Here is a 17559-nt window from a genome sequence, read left to right as displayed (position 1 = left end):
AGGAACTCTGTCTCTGGGGTCAAGTTAATCTCAACTGGATTGCACGGTCCCACCAAACCACAAGCACCGTCCAAGAAACAGCCCTGTATCCACGTAAGTCTCAGGCACGAAGTCTCAGTTTCTGTGAGCGTTCGACAAATGTGGACTGTAAATCAGATCTTGCTGATTTCTCCACCCAGCCAAAGCAACATTCATACCTTAATTTAAAAATACTTTATTGCTAAAAAATGCTTGCCACCATCTGAACCTTGAACAAGTCGTAATCTTCTTGCTGGTGGAGGCTCTTGGCTCAGTGTTGATGGCTTTTGACCGATCAGGGTGGCGGCAGCCAAAGGCTGGGGTGGCCGTGGCAATTTCTTGAAGTAAGACGACCATCAAGTTTGCCTCTACCGTTGACTCTCCCTTTCGGGGAATGACTTCTCTGTAGCACGTGACACTGCTGAACAGCATTTCAGCCACAGCACAACTGTTTTCAAAGCTGGAGGCAGTCCTCTCAAACCCTGCCCCTGCTTTAGCGACTAAGTGTACGCCATATTCTAAGTCCTTTGTTGTCATCTCAGTGATCGTCACAGCACCTTCACCTGGACTAGACTCCATCTGAAGAACCCAGTTTCTCTGCTCATCCACACAAGCAGCCCCTCCCCACTGGCCTTTTATCTCGAGACTGCAGGCACCACTCTGTCTTCACCCCCCTCGACTCACAGGCTGCTCCGTGGCAAATGCCGTTGCTGGTTTCTTCACTGACCAGCCTCTGAATGTTGGGCGTCAGGCAGGGCTCAGGCCCTTCACCCTTCTTCTCCTACCCTCACATCTTGTTCTAAGTGCATTCTGTTTGGCAACCCCCACAAGGGTCGTTTTAGCCCTGATTCTTCCCTGAGGCTTCAGATGGGAATACCCAATGCCAGTTCAGCATCTTCTGCTGCCTATCTAACTGGCACCTTGAACTTCACTGTCTAAAATTAGAGAACTCCAGGCCTGCAGTCTCCCATCAGCTTCCTTCTGGCTCTAGCGTTCCTTATTCTCAGAGAGACATCACCATGAGCCCAAGCTGATCATGCAAAACCCCCAGGAGCCAGCCTTGATTCCCCTTCCCCTCTCACCCCAAAGTGACTCCAACAGGTACTACCTTAAAATACACCCCAAACGCAACCATTTTTCACCTTCACTGCTAACTTCAGATCAAAGCCACCATTGAGCAAATCATTAGCCTCTTGCTTCCTTACAATGATTCTCCAAACTGCAAGCAGAATGATCCTTCTGCATTGTAATTCAGCTCACGCAAACGTCCTCTCAAAACCTTCTATGTCTCTCACCACACGTAATGTTAAAAACAAACCCCCTGATCTGGAACAATTGGCAACAGGTTAGTCTTTGCGCCAAAGACAACAAGAAATATCTTCAAAGGCAAGGGAGTCCTCACTGCCACCCCCAAATCAGGTGATTAATGTTGCTTACACTTCACAGTCAACTCTGAGAAGCACTGGAAGAATGACGGAAAATCAGTAACCACCATTCCTAAACTCAGAGAGTGTTCCAACAAAATACTCCCCCCTCTTATCCAACCATACCCCCATAACCACCCTGAAGGCCGGGGACCAAGAAGGAGGCTCTTGGCCTTTGGCCACTGACTGTTTACATTTCCAAAGTGGTCTGACTGCATCTTAAATAGAAAAAAATAAGTCTCTAAAGTAAATATTAAGTTTTGAATATGTTACATCCAATCACAAAACAGCTACCACTCTGGAAGACTAGTTTGTATCTTTATTTCAGACTGAAGTTTATTCTAGCCCATACGACTTCAACATAAAATGTGCACCAATGTATCCAAAGAGGTATTAGTAAGTGTTACATAACGCTCCCCACAATTTTCTTTTTAAATGTATAGGTCTTTGTTCAAATGACCGGTTGCGGGCAAGTCTTCACACAACACTTCGCTTTGTGTTCCCAGGCAGTATAGGAAACAAGGCACGCTACTGTTTCCATTCCTCAAACATACTGTGACTGACGCTACATACAAAATATTTCCTTGCAAACTAGAAACATCTAGAAATATATCCCACTACACCCAGCCTCATAGCAAGAAAGAAAGAAAGAAAGAAAGAAAGAAAGAAAGAAAGAAAGAAAGAAAGGCCTCCAATATTTACTCAGTAAAAGTTGCTAAGGTCAAGTCAATCATTGAATCGTTTACTTCCCCCACACAAGCCGGGAAGAAAACACTCCCTGTGCCCTCCACTCTCACGCCTGCCCACGGGCAGCCCCTCCCCACAGGACCTCCTCACGGAAGCCAGAGGACAGCAGTGGCTCCCCCCATTCAGGCCCTCCTCCTAGGCTGCGGCTATTTTTAGGACCACGGCCTCCCTCTGATTTCCGACTTGGCCCTAGATACTCATGTGAAGATCTTTAGAGAGAAACCCTCCAGAAGCCAGGCAAGTCCCAGTAGGACTAGCAACCTTCCTCTGCTAACACGGCAGGAAGCCCCTGAGTGTGCACGGTGGACCGCCCTCCAAGGTCAGCAGGGTCACGACCTTTTAGCCCTACTGACCCCCTCCCTAGGCTTCCCACTCCAAATGTGCCAGTCCACAGAATGCCTATATTTCATGGCGGGGGGGGATGGGGGGCAAAGATGAAAGATTTTCTAATCTTATGATACTTCTAATCCATGTGCTGGAAAATTGGAAACGACTCAGTAATGAGATTTTTTTTTCCTGAAATACCATGTCCAGCAGGCAACATTAAGATTTCAGATTTGTGTAACAGCCTTGGAAAGAGGTTGCTATTGATTAAAATATTCAAATCTTAGTCACCTTTCAAAAAAAGAAGACCATACGCAGACGGTGTCGTAAGTTAACTATCCCCCTGTGCGATTTCACAGTGTGACCATGTACTAATTGGAACTGTAATTGGAACAGGCCTACCAGAAACACGAAATACTACGTCTGACTTTAAAACTCTACGCCAGCTACCGCTGTACCTCTATCAAAGACGACTTGACATAGGAACATGACTTTCACCATAAATGTGAGGTTGGTTTTCCCATCTCGCTACTATAATGAAGCGTAAAAACCTCCAACTTGGCTTCACGGTTTTAACAACTGAACTTTCACGGGAGAGCACATCTAAAAAGCAGAGGGACAATACATTTATGTATTTCATCTCGCACCTTTCCTCCAAGGACTTCATGACAGACCAAACTTGGTCCCTTTCCTTCATCCCCGACTTGAGTTTTGCACATCTTTTCTGAACCCACAAGTTGACCACAGCAAAAATACTTGGTCTCCAGATCCCCACTGATGACAATGTGAAGACCTCATGAAAACTTTAAGGATAACACAGTGGCTCCAGTAGGTGAGAAGACAGGCTGGCCTGACTCAGAGCAGCAGGTCCAAGGAATAATGAAGATGTACTCAGTGGTCCTGGCCTGGCCGTGAGCATCTGCTGATTGGGAGTCTCTGGCCCTGAAGGTGAGTCAGGTCCCCCCCTACCTGTCAGGTGCCTTCCTGTCCAACTTCCTCTGGAGCTCCAGGATGGTGACACGTGGGCAGGAGTGTGCCAAGAAGACAAAAATAACACAACGTGGACCCCAGGAAGCAAGAAACTCAGCCATGTCCCCTCCACCACCTTTACAGACAGAACAAAACCTCACTGCTCCGAAATCGGCTACTTTTTGTGTTTCTCTGATCGGATTTCTCCCTATGGGATCTTAGAATCTGTCCTCAATAGACTCAGGGGAAGACATGGTAGAATTTGTTTTAAAAGAGAAACAGGCGTTAAATGGGCACATTGAGCTACAGAAGAATGAGGAAATTCATAAACGTGGCTTCGTTCAGCTTCCCACTGCTACGCTCACACATTTCCTGCAAAGCCTCCAGCTCCAGGAAAGCGATCCAGGTCTGGGTCCCAAACACACAACAACTTGTGGCAGCGTTTGAACTCACTGGAACATGAAACTCAGTCCAGACAGAAACCTCTCTGAACAAGCCACCCACAGCAATAACTTCCCGACAGAAACAGTTCAGCAATATGCTGCCTCTGTCGGCCACTGCAGCCTGCAGCCCAGCTGGGGCCAACGCATCGCAGACCAGCGGGGCCAGGACCACCGCTCCCCCCAACCCCTGCACAGGCCTGTGGGGGGCGGGCAGCCCGACAGGCTGGCTCCGGGTTCAAAGGCAGAGATGGACGCAGTGAAGATCTGCACTTAAAAATGGGAGGGAAATACTCACTCAATAAATATTTGTGGCATTCTAGAGCCCGGCTTTTTAAAGTGAATAATTCCAGAATCCCCTCATGCCTTTCTCCAAATGATTCCAATCCCTTATGAAATATTTCAATCAGAAGTTAAATGAAATAACATTTCTCTTCTTGGATACTCACTTCCTTGTTCAGCTGTAAAAGCGAGACAGCACTGTGGTTTAATTCATCCACATTTGCAGTCGAGAATATAATTCTGTTCTCCCCCATTACGTAAACACAAGACACTTTCGTTAGCAATATAAACCTTTCCAATTTCCTCCCAACTGTTCTCTTTACACCAAAAACTTGCAAAAAAAGGGAAAAGAATCTTTCTGTGATTTTTTAGTGCACTCGCAGCCTCCCATTAGCTACCAAAGCAAGCACCCATACCTGGCACTAGTCCCACAGAAACCAACTGGTGGCAGAGGGGTAGGTTACCTGTGCGCCACCCTGCCAACTCCCTTATCCTCACTGTGAAGGGACTTTGTGCTGCAAAAGCGTACATTCATTCAACAAACATTCATTAATGGCCTACCACGTGCCAGCTGCTCTGCTAGGGGCAAAAGAGGATCCCTGTCTTCAAGGAGCCTTCAAAGAGGCTTCAGTGCAACGGAGAAGACAAGACAATACACGAAAAAATTACGAAAACTGAGAAAGCAGAAGCGACCAGAGCCTACGGGAAGGCGGAGGACAGGCTCCATGGAGGGAACGCTCCGGGGCAGCTCCCTGAAGAACAGGAGGTGCACGGAACTGGCAGGTGAGTGCCTCTCGCCGCCCCGTGGGTTTTATGGACTAGTAAAATCTCCCCTCCTGAAACCTGGAGACACAACAGAGGAAAGCCAGCTTTTCATTCCGCCACTAAAACCACGTCACACAAAAGAACTTTTTACGACTACCAACAATTAGAAAAGGACATTTTTACTACCGCCCACATGTCATAAAAGAACATTTTTTTAAACACAAAAGGGAAGGGGGCGTGTCATGCAGAAGAGAGAACATTCTTTTAGTTGAGATCACAGAAATTTAGCGTGATGAAAATTTGAGTGCCTTATTTATTTTTTTTCCATGTCGCTGTGTGACAGTAAACACTTTGTTTTCAGGCCCCCCTGGTTCGGAGTCCCCACTCAGGAGCTCAGGGCTGGGTGGGAAGGGCAGCCAGAGGGCAGGAGAAGGGAGGCCACCAGATGGGACAGGAAGGACAGTGTCCCAACGCTCCAGGAAGATCAAAGCCGAGGACCAGAGAGCAAGGCACACCTAACACAAGTGCTGGGAGGTCCGATGGCTAGGAAAAGGCCTGGGGGAGATCAAGGGTGAGTGCTGACTCCTCCCCTGGAAGCCCCAACAGAGGCCACAGAAACCAGCGCACATGTGGACAGGGCCACCTAAAGCCCAAGCATGAGGGGGCACCTCAGCAGAGGCCGGGACTGCCACGAGGCACCCCCTGGACGGGATGGCCTCAGCCGCTTTCGGACACGACAGTACTGTAACACGACTCAGGGACCAGGCAGCCCCCAGACCTGAGTGTGCCAGGGAGAGAGGGAAACCATCCCAGGAGGAGGGAACAGCCCTGGACAGGAGGTCTGAACTGGCCAAGCTTAAATCCTGCAGTTAGGTGGTGTGTTTAAGAGCTGGCCCTGGGCGAGTGCCTCGTCCTCCGGAAGCACGCACAGAACGATTCAGTTCAGGCCAGGACGCATCACTGAAGTTCTCTGCATCATTTAGGAGCTCGTCCACCTCCCACCAACTCACACTGAATTTAAAAAAAAAAGAAACTCTTTCCTACCAGAGTTGACAGGTATTGTAGAGTGAGGCTGCTCTAATAGCTGGAAAACTATTGGAGGTTCTGAGGGCCAGAGGCCCTGTGCGCGGAAAAGCTGTGTCCGCGACGTTCAGGGCATCAGGGACTGGCAAGGGGGAGACTGTCTCCCTTGGACATGGTGTCAGGTCCCTACTGGTCCAGCCACAGTCAGCAAAGTGTGTGAGGCCAGGAGGAGGTGGCAAGCAGCTACCTCTTCGGGGGGTAAAGATAACAAAGTCAGCACACAGCACTTCCACGCCCACAGGGCGCTGTCACGGCCGTCCTCCCCACCTCTGCCCCTTTTAGAGATGTCATACTTGACATTTGCACGGCCGGTGCCTGGTCCAAGAAACAGAGTTAATAAATAGCAATGGGCATGACCCCCGGTCAAATGTGCCACCGTGATCCCCCTTCCACCCTCCCTCCCACAGGAATAAAATCAACTGACTTTTGGCAGCAGGGAGGGCATGTCTATTTGGAGCGGGCTTCTGGGTGTGCTCAGCGACGGGCTCACCCACCTGGGGCAGGCCAAAAACAACCTCGGCCTGTTTCCCTCAGCTGTAAACACTGACAACACAATCACCATGCATCGCCTAAGGGTTATTTGAAGAATTAACAAAGATTTTTGGAAACTTTCTAACTCACGCACAGTTGGTAGTTGCTGCTGCTTTAATGGCCACAGCCTTGAGAAACAAGCTTTATTATTATCCTCATTGTACTCATGACCAGCGTTTCGTGACACATTTATAAGATCAANCGGCCTGTTTCCCTCAGCTGTAAACACTGACAACACAATCACCATGCATCGCCTAAGGGTTATTTGAAGAATTAACAAAGATTTTCGGAAACTTTCTAACTCACGCACAGTTGGTAGTTGCTGCTGCTTTAATGGCCACAGCCTTGAGAAACAAGCTTTATTATTATCCTCATTGTACTCATGACCAGCGTTTCGTGACACATTTATAAGATCAAGGGAATTTTGTGGGGTGATGGACATGATAGACAGACAGACAGACAGCGTTGGCTACATAGATACGTGTTTGTCAAAACTCTCATAATTGTACACTTAAGCTAGATGCATGTCATGGTACTTAATTTTATCTCTAATTTTCTTCCGTAGACAGCAGCATATATTCCGGAATATATCCACTAATTCACACTGGAACTTGCAGATGTTTTCCGGCTCTTCCGCTGTAAACTGCCTTCCAACTAATTCCTTCATACCTAATTTAAAGACCTGGAACGTTGACTCCACCTACCAACTACCATTTGGGTGCGATCTCACAGACACGGAACATGCCCTACTCACGCAGGATTTCATGTTCTACTATCACCTCCTGAATATATTCACCTCGACCTTCCTCCAGGAGTTGCTCTCTGGCCACGACCCTCTCAGCCATCACAGCCACAGACCCCCGCATTCCAGGTGTCTAGGATCCCAAACCAACAGACCCGAAAGCCTAAAATACTCTCTAAGTCAGCCTTCCTTTTGAGCAGCTGAACATACAACACTGTTCTGTGTCTTTCCGACAGCAAGATGAACAAAAATTCTAGCTTTTCTGGATAATACATCATATTGTCCATAGTTTCCAGAATTCCATCAAAAAGGAAGCTTTTTCACGAAGATCGGTAAATAATATGAATCCAAACAGTAAGTCCCTGGATCACACTGAGCCAACACAGAAGGGACTGTGCCCATAAACGTACAGAACTGAAACCAAACCACCACTTACATGCAGCAGATAAAGGGCACCGCCAAGGACTGCACAGTTGGGCTTGAAAATAAAAGTGATGTAAAGACTCTACACATCCTGTTTGTTTCTAAATTATATACAGCTAGTTAAACTGCCCAAAAAGCAACACAGGTTTTAAGGGGAGGTCAAGTTGGACTGCGTGTGCAGGGCAGAGTTTAAAGCTAAACTAAAATCTCTTCCTGAAAGGGTTAAGTGACTCTGAACAGCTCCTTCAAAACTTTCAGAGAGTTGTCATGTTTCTTCAAAGTCCACTTGGCCAAAAGGAAATAATTTTCCATCTGAATCACGTCCCGGCCAAATGAAACCAGCCCTGTGCGTGTGCAGTTGCGCAACTTGGCTGGCACCTCACACTCTATCTCCCGACCTTCGCCAACCACCCACTTCCTGTAGCCTTTACTTGAGTATGATTACCTCTGTGAGTCTTTCCAATGGCAAATAAGAGTTCCTTAATGGAGATCAATGTACGTTCACATCGACCTTGCAGGAGCAGCCCAAAAGAAGAGCCAACCTACGTACAGGGATTTTTCCAGTCCTAACACTGTGCATTCCTTAGAAGTCACTTTGGTAACAGAGAGCTGTTGACCTTCAGGCTAGAAGCCACGATGACTCTCCAGGGTACAGCTGTAGTTTTATGGCACATTCTCGTGCCAGTTCTGACTGATACCGGGCCTCGTCTCCTAGCTAAATTTCTACCTGGGGTTAGCTCCACTCACCCAAGAATTACCTGCCTGCATGCAGCTTAAATTAAGGAAAATAGGATTCAAAATTTCTATTAAAAAGTGTTTCAGAAAAGCAAATATTAGTCCCTGTTCAACATACATGATCTCGGATTGGTAACTGTAAAATGGGTGCATTTTACAATGTATTGTACAATGGAAAGATTCAAGTGACTGTTCCTATAAAATTTTATTTAGTTCCTCCTGAAAAAAAGTCTGAAAACTATAAAATCACACAGAAATGTAACATATCATTGTAATGATCTGTAGCTATCAGTTTTTGTATTTATGCTAGTAATTTAAAGGTTTGCAAGACTTAGCATTCTGTTTCATGTTCATTGGTTAGATGCTGGAAAAAGGACAAATCATCAGTCTAAGCGCTGGCATCTAAAGTGGTCCATACCCACACCAGTGCATGTCTTTGTGAAGGAAATTCTAGCAACAGCAATTTACTACTTCTCATGGAACTAAAAGTGGTCAAGTAACAGCATAGCACTGGGAGTAGGGGATGGACCAGGAGGGAAGGGAGACTTGGGCCTTGTCCTCGGTCCATAACACACCGTAATGCAAACATCTCCCTGAACAGTGCCAGGCCTCACTCTCCTCCGGGACCAAACAGGGCTCTCACAACCGGCCCTGCACACCTCACAGAGTTGCTGTGATAAGTGAATAAAAATGTCCTTAATGTCAAATTGACAAGGTACTTTCCAAAACCACATGGAGTTATTATTTCACTTTGCTTGAAAAAGGAAAATTCAGAGTTGCCTTAGTGTGTAAATATATGAAACAGTAACCTTTTACAACCCAAACTGTTAACTATAAATGTTGGACTAAGCCCTGGGTTAAAAATTAGAACAGGGATGCTGGTACTTTAAAATCCACAAGGGCTGTGTGGGTTCAAAGTGATGACTCAACTCTAAGTACTTTTAGAATGTGCTGATAGCGAACCAGCAACAGAATTTACAGACTTCAGCAAAGATGAAAGTATCTGCTTTCATTTCTTTAAAAATGTAGCTCCAATACAACAAAATATCAGCAACTCACTAAACTCAAATCCTCAAGAAAACCAAGGGGTTACAAAGCTGGAGTCTAAGAATAAATAATCTCAACTCTTACTGGTACAGACCAACTCTTTTTAAGGAAGAGCAAAAGTTATTAAATTCCAGGCTCCTATGCAGGCCCAAGCAACACCTCCACCAAAGGTGAGTGGAGGAGTGTAAATGACCCTTCCTATCCATGAATCAGACGAGGTTTAGAACAAGAAACAAAGGAAGGTCAGTAGCATTTACTCACTACCTTCTACCTGCCTGACGCTGTGGTAGAATGATCCCAGGAAACAGGTATTATTCCCACTGCCCTGATGAGGCCAGCTGTGCAATGCAAAGGCAATGACATTACTTACCCAAAATCACGTGTCGCGACCTTGAAGATCTCACACAGGAACCCAGTTGGGTCTAATTTAGAAGTCGGTGCACACTCCATCACATTCCTGGATGCCCATAACATTTTTTTGCAGTTCTATAATCAAGTATGTCTCTAAGGTTTCATAATGGTCACTAGGGTGAGCGAAATCTAGCAAAATGCTGACATGCCTCTATTTGTTTTATTTTTCCAATTTTAATTTCAAAATAAAACAGGAGGAAGGAGAGGAAAAAAGCAACTCTGTGCCCTGTTCATTTCTAGTTATACAAGGTAAGTAGAAAATAGTTTTCATTTGATTATGTGCCTATAAGGTTATACATTTAAAATATTTAGCATAATAAAAGATAACCAGCATTTTCTACCATAATAGTCACATCCATTATATAATTATTTAAGTTTTTTTTTTTATAAAAGGAGAATGCTGGATTGTTCTTATCTCAATCCTTTTTCATTGACTAGACTCACTCTTCTTATCTCAGAATAAAAGTGAACTAGCAAATCCTTCTCCATAGTTGTCATATATATCCCATAAAGCAACATCAGAAATTTTTAAGCATTAAACAAAAAAGTCCATACTTGAGTATTAAATCAAATTCAATAAACCAGCAATTCTAGTGAACCATCAAAAAGTTTTCCAGAAAGGCAAAACTACTGAGAGACACGAGAATCGTATTAAAATAATAAAAGGAAGAACCATCCCAGACTGAAAATCCATCGGAATTCCTCTTTAAAATGTAAATACATATTTCTCCAAACAAGAAACAGCCCCAGTCTCCATCCACGAGCAGCTGTCAACTTGTAACTGTCTGCGTCCCTGGAGAATGTCATGAACTCTCACCAGCGGAATTACTTCTGTACCAGTATTTGCATGTGGGCATGCTCGGTACTTGATTGAAAACAGAAATATCGCTCAGAAGGCATAGGCCCCTTACACCCTGTACACTGGCCTGACTACTGATGGCTTCGTCTTGCACAGGCTGAACTGCCTTCCTCCGTCTGCTTGCTGTGTATATCAGCGTGGATGAGGGGCCAGGGCATCAGGACAAGAAGGACAAAGAGGGCAAAGTCAAGGAAAACAATAAGGACACTAGTATCTGAGGCTTAAAAAGATCTTCTAGTAGCTGCAACCAACTCCTCAAACTCCACGCCATCAGAGCTCTCGAGAATTTATCCCAGGCTACATCTGGGACAAAGAGTTCCAAAAGTGCAATGTATCCAGCACGATAAGGTTTATACCCTATTCTCAAGAAACACAGAAGATGTAACAATAAGACACTGGGAAAAGTCACTAAAAAGATTATCTGGAGAAAGTAATGAAACCACAGACTGCAGTGCTGAGTATCTTGCCTCTCAACTCCTGTGGAGAAGGAAGAGAGAAAAGCGATCGAAGATCATGAGTCTTGACATGACCGACACTGTCAAACCAGCTTAGGTTTATGAAAATTTGGTCAAGGTCGCAGGCAGAATACCCAGCATAGGGCACAATGTTAACAATTTGGGAGAACATTCCTAGCAACCTGAACACTCACTAAAACTTCCAAACTTGCACTTTTTACAGTGGTTGAGGCTTTTCCGACAGATTCCCCTGAGAACCCAGGCCAGATTTTTTCTATATCTCAGTCTTTCTACCTTGCACGGTGTTTGGCCCACAGAAAGTGTTCAATGAAACATTTGAGGCTCATGAAAATCAAACTTAATATTCTAAGAGCAAGGATTTTTATTCATGCCCTTTTTTACCATTTAAGATGAAAACAATCCTAACTATACCCTATATACACTTGGTTCTACAGAAAAGGTCTAGATCAAAGAGCTAATAAAATAAGTGAACAATTTACTTTTTGCAACCCATTTCTGTTTCTCCAATCTTTCTTACTCTCTCAGCAGCCAGTAGGACTTCCATAATCCTCTCTGGTTTTACAATCTATTGGGTGAGCTTAGTAGAAATGTGCCAATATGGTTCAAGTTTATAATTTGCTTAAATGAGATAACTATGGTGCAGGGGTTTCATACATAATAAAATATAGATTTTTAATAGTACAAAGCGATTTAACCTGTAGTTATTCTGGTAAGTACAACTCAAGTTGACACAGAGGTTGGGGGAAGGGGTCAGTCTGGGTCTGAAAGTCATCCCTGAGACGGCTTATATCTACACTGGCTTCTCTTCTGGTTCCAGAAGCTAACCAAGTGATCTCTGCTTTAAAGGGGCATGAAGTTTCCACTTCATACCATGGTTAAAGTCATCAAAACCATCTATGAGATCAATATAAAAGAGAACTCATCTGGCACTGAACCACTGCTAGACACAGAATTGCTTATCTAAAATAAGGTGAAGGAATATTGACTTTTCCTTCACAACCCGTATGTTCAGTAAATAATGCCCGAGTTAAATATTAGCAAGTTTCCAATCCAGAAGAAGTATGGAAGCAAGCTAACCCAATAGTTGAGACTCAATAAACAAAGGCAGACATATTATTTAAGCTATATGTTTGCTTACCCAAGAATGTATTTTTACACCTCTCCTTCCTGCTTTTCTGATTAAGTGTGACCCTCTCCCAGAGGGGATTCTTTTTCTCAATGACCATTTAGGACATGAAATGTCCTAAAATATTTCAGTTAGTTGTAGAGGATCAGGGGGGGGCAGTTATGATGGGCCAGCCCTCAAACCTTAACGCTAATTTACCTTTCTTTGCATGGAGCTTAAATATCCACAGACAAGGCACAAATATTTAAAAGTGCTTGAAAGAATAAGGTCATTTAACGGCCTTAAGCCCACTTCCCATGGCAGCGTCCTAGCACCTTCCCAAGAAGCCAGCCTTGTTTCCCATTCCATCTGTTTTCCTCCACCTTCCCCTTGGCCTGGGAGCCTGGCTGGGCCTGCCCTCCAGCGCAGCACAGACAAAACCACACTATCCGGAGTCCGTCCCTTGTGACTCCCTTTACCCTTTCCAGCCGGCCTGAGAAACTTATAGCCTGCCCTTGCTCGTCATCTTCTTTTACCGCCCAAAGGGAATCTCTTCAACCCTACTATAAACTCCACCCTTCCTCGAGAGAAATTGTAGGGGACTTGAACACTCTCCTTCGTCTTTACAACTCCCAAATGAAATAAAACCGCTAGGTAAGGAATGGGCTCACAAGACCATGCATTAGTTTAGACCTGGCTCTATTAGCCAGACTTAAAGACAACTTCTCTTTAAGTACATACATTTTTGTTTCTTTTGGATGGGGGGTTTAAAGTGGAGGCCACTTAGCTTTGAAGAACCACAGAAAGGTTTTGGAATCAAAGACTTGTATGCAAATATATATTCTTAAGTCATATTTGTATGCAAATATGTATTCTTATTTCCTTAAGTCAAATACCTCTAGACTGGACTTCGTTCGCGCTCCAAATGTGCTAAACAAACCATCTCTCCCTTGACCGTATAAAAGTCAGCCTTCAGGGCGATCGCAAACAGCAGAGTAGGTGCCAGCGTATGAAAGTGAAGTTTTAGGCTGTCTCTATCCACACAGTGAGGTTTAGCCCCCAACTCGGTCATCCCCCAAATGGAAAACTCTTTTTTTTATCTTGAGCCAAGTGAATAAGAAAATGCCATGCATGAATAACATGGATAACTGCCCACATGAAAGTCATAACTGCTGCTTTCAAAGACTACTGAGGTCATTTAAAAAAAAATAACTATCATCAGGGCAAGGTTTTATAAGACTTGGTTTAGAAATAAAATTTTTGTAGTGGTAACTGATGGTCAAACTCCTTTCCTAGTTACAGCAGATTGCCCTAAGCCAAGGAAAAAGAATCCTGATCACAGCAGGCATTTCTGAACCAAGGTTCAGGCTGGCTATGGTCATACTGTATCACCTAATCCCTCTTTTCTCTTTCTTAAAAAAAAAAAGATACTTGATGTGTTCCCTCACTCTGTCAGTCACTGCTCCGAAGGCCTCAGGCCACCACTGCCCAAGGACCTGCTGACAAAGTGGTGGCGGTCACCTGCACTGCCCCAAGAGAGAGCCTGGGCCGCATCTGAGTGTCCCCAGACACACACACCATGCCCTGATCTCATGCTCCCGACCCATGTCTGGTCCCTGGGGCCTTTTATTAGGCTCTGAAAGACGGAGAGTGACTAGAAGGCCCTGGCCTCTGACGGACAGCACCCTCATGGGGGCCCGCACAGGCCCTCAGGGCGGCCTTCAGCCTCCACAGTCTGGAGCGGTAACTCTAGTTTGGGAAATCGAGAAGACTTTCCCCCCTCCTCAAATAAACAGTTTAATAAAAAATTTATAAACTACACAGACAAGTGACTAGACATCAGGAAAGACGCGTGTCAACAATTCAAGATAAACTACGATAATGAGTAGAAAAATAATTCTGCAAAATCATACTATTACAGATGAGCTACTAAAAGTAAATGGATTGTGAGCCTCGTGTACACACTCACAGGACAACAGGTCTGAGAGCTGTTTATTCGCTGGAATTGAAAACGTTCTGTTCTTATTCGGAAGGGGGTTGTTCCCAGTGGTCTACCATATGGGACTACTTCTCATCGACATACACAGTCTGTTTTGCAACAGTCCTATTCTAAGACCTGCAGGTTTGTACCATGGACTTGAAAAGAATCTAACCCAGAACTGTCTTCCGAGGGGGAATTCTTTTGAAAGTCACCTTCTGCCACTGTCATACGTAGTTCTTAAACTATGACTTAGGAGTGTTAAAAAATTTCATTTTTGAGAAAGCTGACAAAGGTGACTACCTTAATGTATAAACTTTTATAAACCAAAACCACGACAAATATGTGCTGTCTTTACCAAAGAGAAAAATGGGAAAAATATCTACAATCTAAAAGGCAAAAGTATATCAATCCATAAAAGGCTCTTATAAATTGACAGAAAAATATTAATACCCCAAGAGAAAAACTGGCACTACATTCAATGAAAAGGGAAAAAAATGGAAAATAACTACATGTTTTGATGCTCAACATTATTTGTAATCAAAGAAATGGAAATGGAAATATTGAGATAGCACTGCTCACCTACAAAGCTAGCAAGAATTATTTTAACTTTTAAGGATGCACTCCCATATTAACAAGACTGTAGGAGCACAGGTATTCTTACGGAGAACCAGCAGGAGCACACTTTGGTACAACAGGTTTTGGAAAGCAAGTAATCAGTCAGTACCAAGAGATCTTTGAACCATCAACTGTGTTTGGAGGACTCCATCCAAGGACCTATGCTCTGGAAAGTTTTACAAAGAATATTCGTTGCATCCGTGTATATTTAATAATAGATGTAGGAAATAAGTTAAAAGTTCAGCTCTAAGAAAATGGTTACATAAACTGTTACATCTACATGATATTATGTAGATTCTAAAACAAGATTCTGGAGGAATTGTAGTAACATGGGAACTTTCATGATGTGTTAAGCAGTAAAAAGAAACAATCACCATGCAACAGTATAGTTGTATAAGCCACATTATTGTAAGGAATCTTTTTGTTATATATTAACAAATATTAAGAAAATATTGATTGTGATTATCTTTTGATAATTGAATTATTTAACTCTCCCACTTCTTTCTAATCTGCCAATTTTTACAGAGCAAGCATGCATTGTTTTCAAAATCATGAGAGGACCAAGAGAACAGGGCTAATCAGTGACCTGCTTTTTATATGCTTAAGTCTAATAACTGTAGTTTTGTTTCCAAGAAATAACCAAAGAAATCTAGCTATAATCTTATAGTCCTAGGACATTCTCAAGAATGGTAACCTTCAATCACCGCCGACACCTAATGCAAAGGTGCAGCTTTCCTGCCAGCACAAGGGTGATTTCAAAAAGAAGAGGTTTAAAAAGTTGGTGGGAGTTAAATAGATAAGTATACATTATTTTAAACTAGAGTCCACTCCTCAGCAACTAGTTCCTAATCATTTCTTTGCAAAACTTCCCTTATGGAATATTGCACTTAAGAGAAATCATGAAAGCACATTACACATTGTAAAGCACTAGACAAACAGGGTATCATTGTTTCCAGTTAAATTGTCCATCATTTCCTGCCTTAATCATCCCTGGAAAAGGAGTTTGTCTACAGAATTTGCAATTCCAACTTCGCAAATCTTTTTAGTGTCAACCAAATCCTGTTATCTGGATGTATCTATCCTCCTTAGGGAAGGCCTAGGTTCCCAGGAAGCAGTTAGTTTCACTCCCACCCCGCCCCCCAGGAGTAAAGGGAAGGAGCGAGACTAATACCTCCCAGCCCACCCTCCAGCCCAGGCCTGAGGATTTGGACCTTGACGGTCGAATCCCTACCCCCTGGTAAAACATGAACGCTTTCATCACCATCCCCGTTTTGCCTAAGACTTTGATTTTATTCACACAAAACACAGCACACTGGATTTCCTTTATTTGTTCACTGACTACAGAAACAGTACCAATAGAGTATGTGAAACTACATGCAGGCCAAATGCAGAACCAATCTCTCCATTTTCATTCCAAAATCAATTGATCTGAGTAAAAATCAACAAATAACAGAAAAGAGTATGTCTTGAGAAGAAAACGAAAAGATTCGTTCAAGGCGCATAAACACAGAAGCCCACTAATTGTTATGGAGTAGTCCACCCAGGTGACCCTAGGGGTGGATGTTCCCAGGGAGCTGGAGAGGCACCAGGGAGCCGCAGGAAGTGGTGAGGCGCGGGACGGGAGGCCCCGGGGAAGCGCAGCAACCCCACCAAAGCCATTTCAGCCCGGATTCCTTATGCTGAGAATAGCCCCAGCAAAGCGCCCAGCGGGAGGGCTGCGACTGCTGCGCCCTGGAGGCTCCGGGGTCCGGTGGGCGGCTACCCGCTGAGGGTACTTGCTTGTCAGTCTGCTTCCCTGAGTCCACAGTAAACCCCTTCGGTCACTTTCAAGGTGACAGCTACGAGGTCCGCATCGGTCCCTTCCGCGTGAGCTGCGCTGTGCCCACGTGAGACCGGCTGCCTGCAGCCTGCGCTCCGCCAGGGCTGTCCCGCCACCCTTCTCCCCCAACTCTGGCACACAAGCCCCTAGAATGCCCGCCCCCTTCCCCAAGGCTAGTCCTGGCACCTCGGGACGGGCGCGTTCACCGCGTCCTCTCCCGCCGTCGCCCGCGATCCCCGCCCCGGGCAGGCTGGGTGGCAGCAATGGACTCAACTCCGCACTTACCTCCGCGCCACCCAGCCAACGCCGAGCCCTCCGGAGAGCAGACGCAGCAGGAGGGAGACCTGCATTCCGAGCCCGAGAGCGCTTTGGAACCCCCGGCGGAGGCGCGCCAGGTCCACCCGGGCGGCCTGCGGTGCAGTGGTGCCCGCGGGACAGCGTCTGCACCTGGGGACACCCGAGCGGTCCCCACCCCCAACCGCACGGAGGCGGTGGCTGCGGCAGGGAGGGATCCCGGAGTCCGAGACGCCCCAGCCTCCTCCGCCCCCGGGCCTCTCTGGCCGCCGCGGGGCGGAGCGAGGGCGGGGAGTTCGGGAAACTTGTAAATAGAAAAGCTCCGCCGCCTCTGCCCTCGCTCGCCGCCACCCCTTCCAGAGGGCCGAGTCTGCGCCTTGCAGCTGGAGACCAAGGCTAGGTGGCGTCCAAGTGGTCTGCGCCCCGGAAAAACTTGGGAGACGCGCCAGGCGGTACCTCGGCACCGGCT

The 17559-nt window shown here is 45.4% G+C and overlaps 1 protein-coding gene across 2 annotated transcripts in view; it reads right to left on the bottom strand.

Moving 5' to 3' along the window:
• The window catches only part of MTUS1 (microtubule associated scaffold protein 1), a 129256-nt gene extending 112093 nt beyond the window's left edge, over positions 1 to 17163 (bottom strand). For both annotated transcript variants that reach the window (XM_037055250.1, XM_037055251.1), the window contains exon 1: positions 17082 to 17163. The gene's annotated coding sequence lies outside the window, so the exon portion shown is untranslated. The remainder of the gene's footprint in view (positions 1 to 17081) is intronic.
• Between the last annotated feature and the right edge of the window lie 396 nt (positions 17164 to 17559).

Source organism: Sturnira hondurensis, unplaced genomic scaffold, assembly GCF_014824575.4.
Source record: "Sturnira hondurensis isolate 20B ecotype Veracruz unplaced genomic scaffold, ASM1482457v3 Scaffold0008640, whole genome shotgun sequence".
Classification (NCBI taxonomy): Eukaryota; Metazoa; Chordata; class Mammalia; order Chiroptera; family Phyllostomidae; genus Sturnira; species Sturnira hondurensis.
This window is presented reverse-complemented; position numbering and strand designations above follow the sequence as displayed.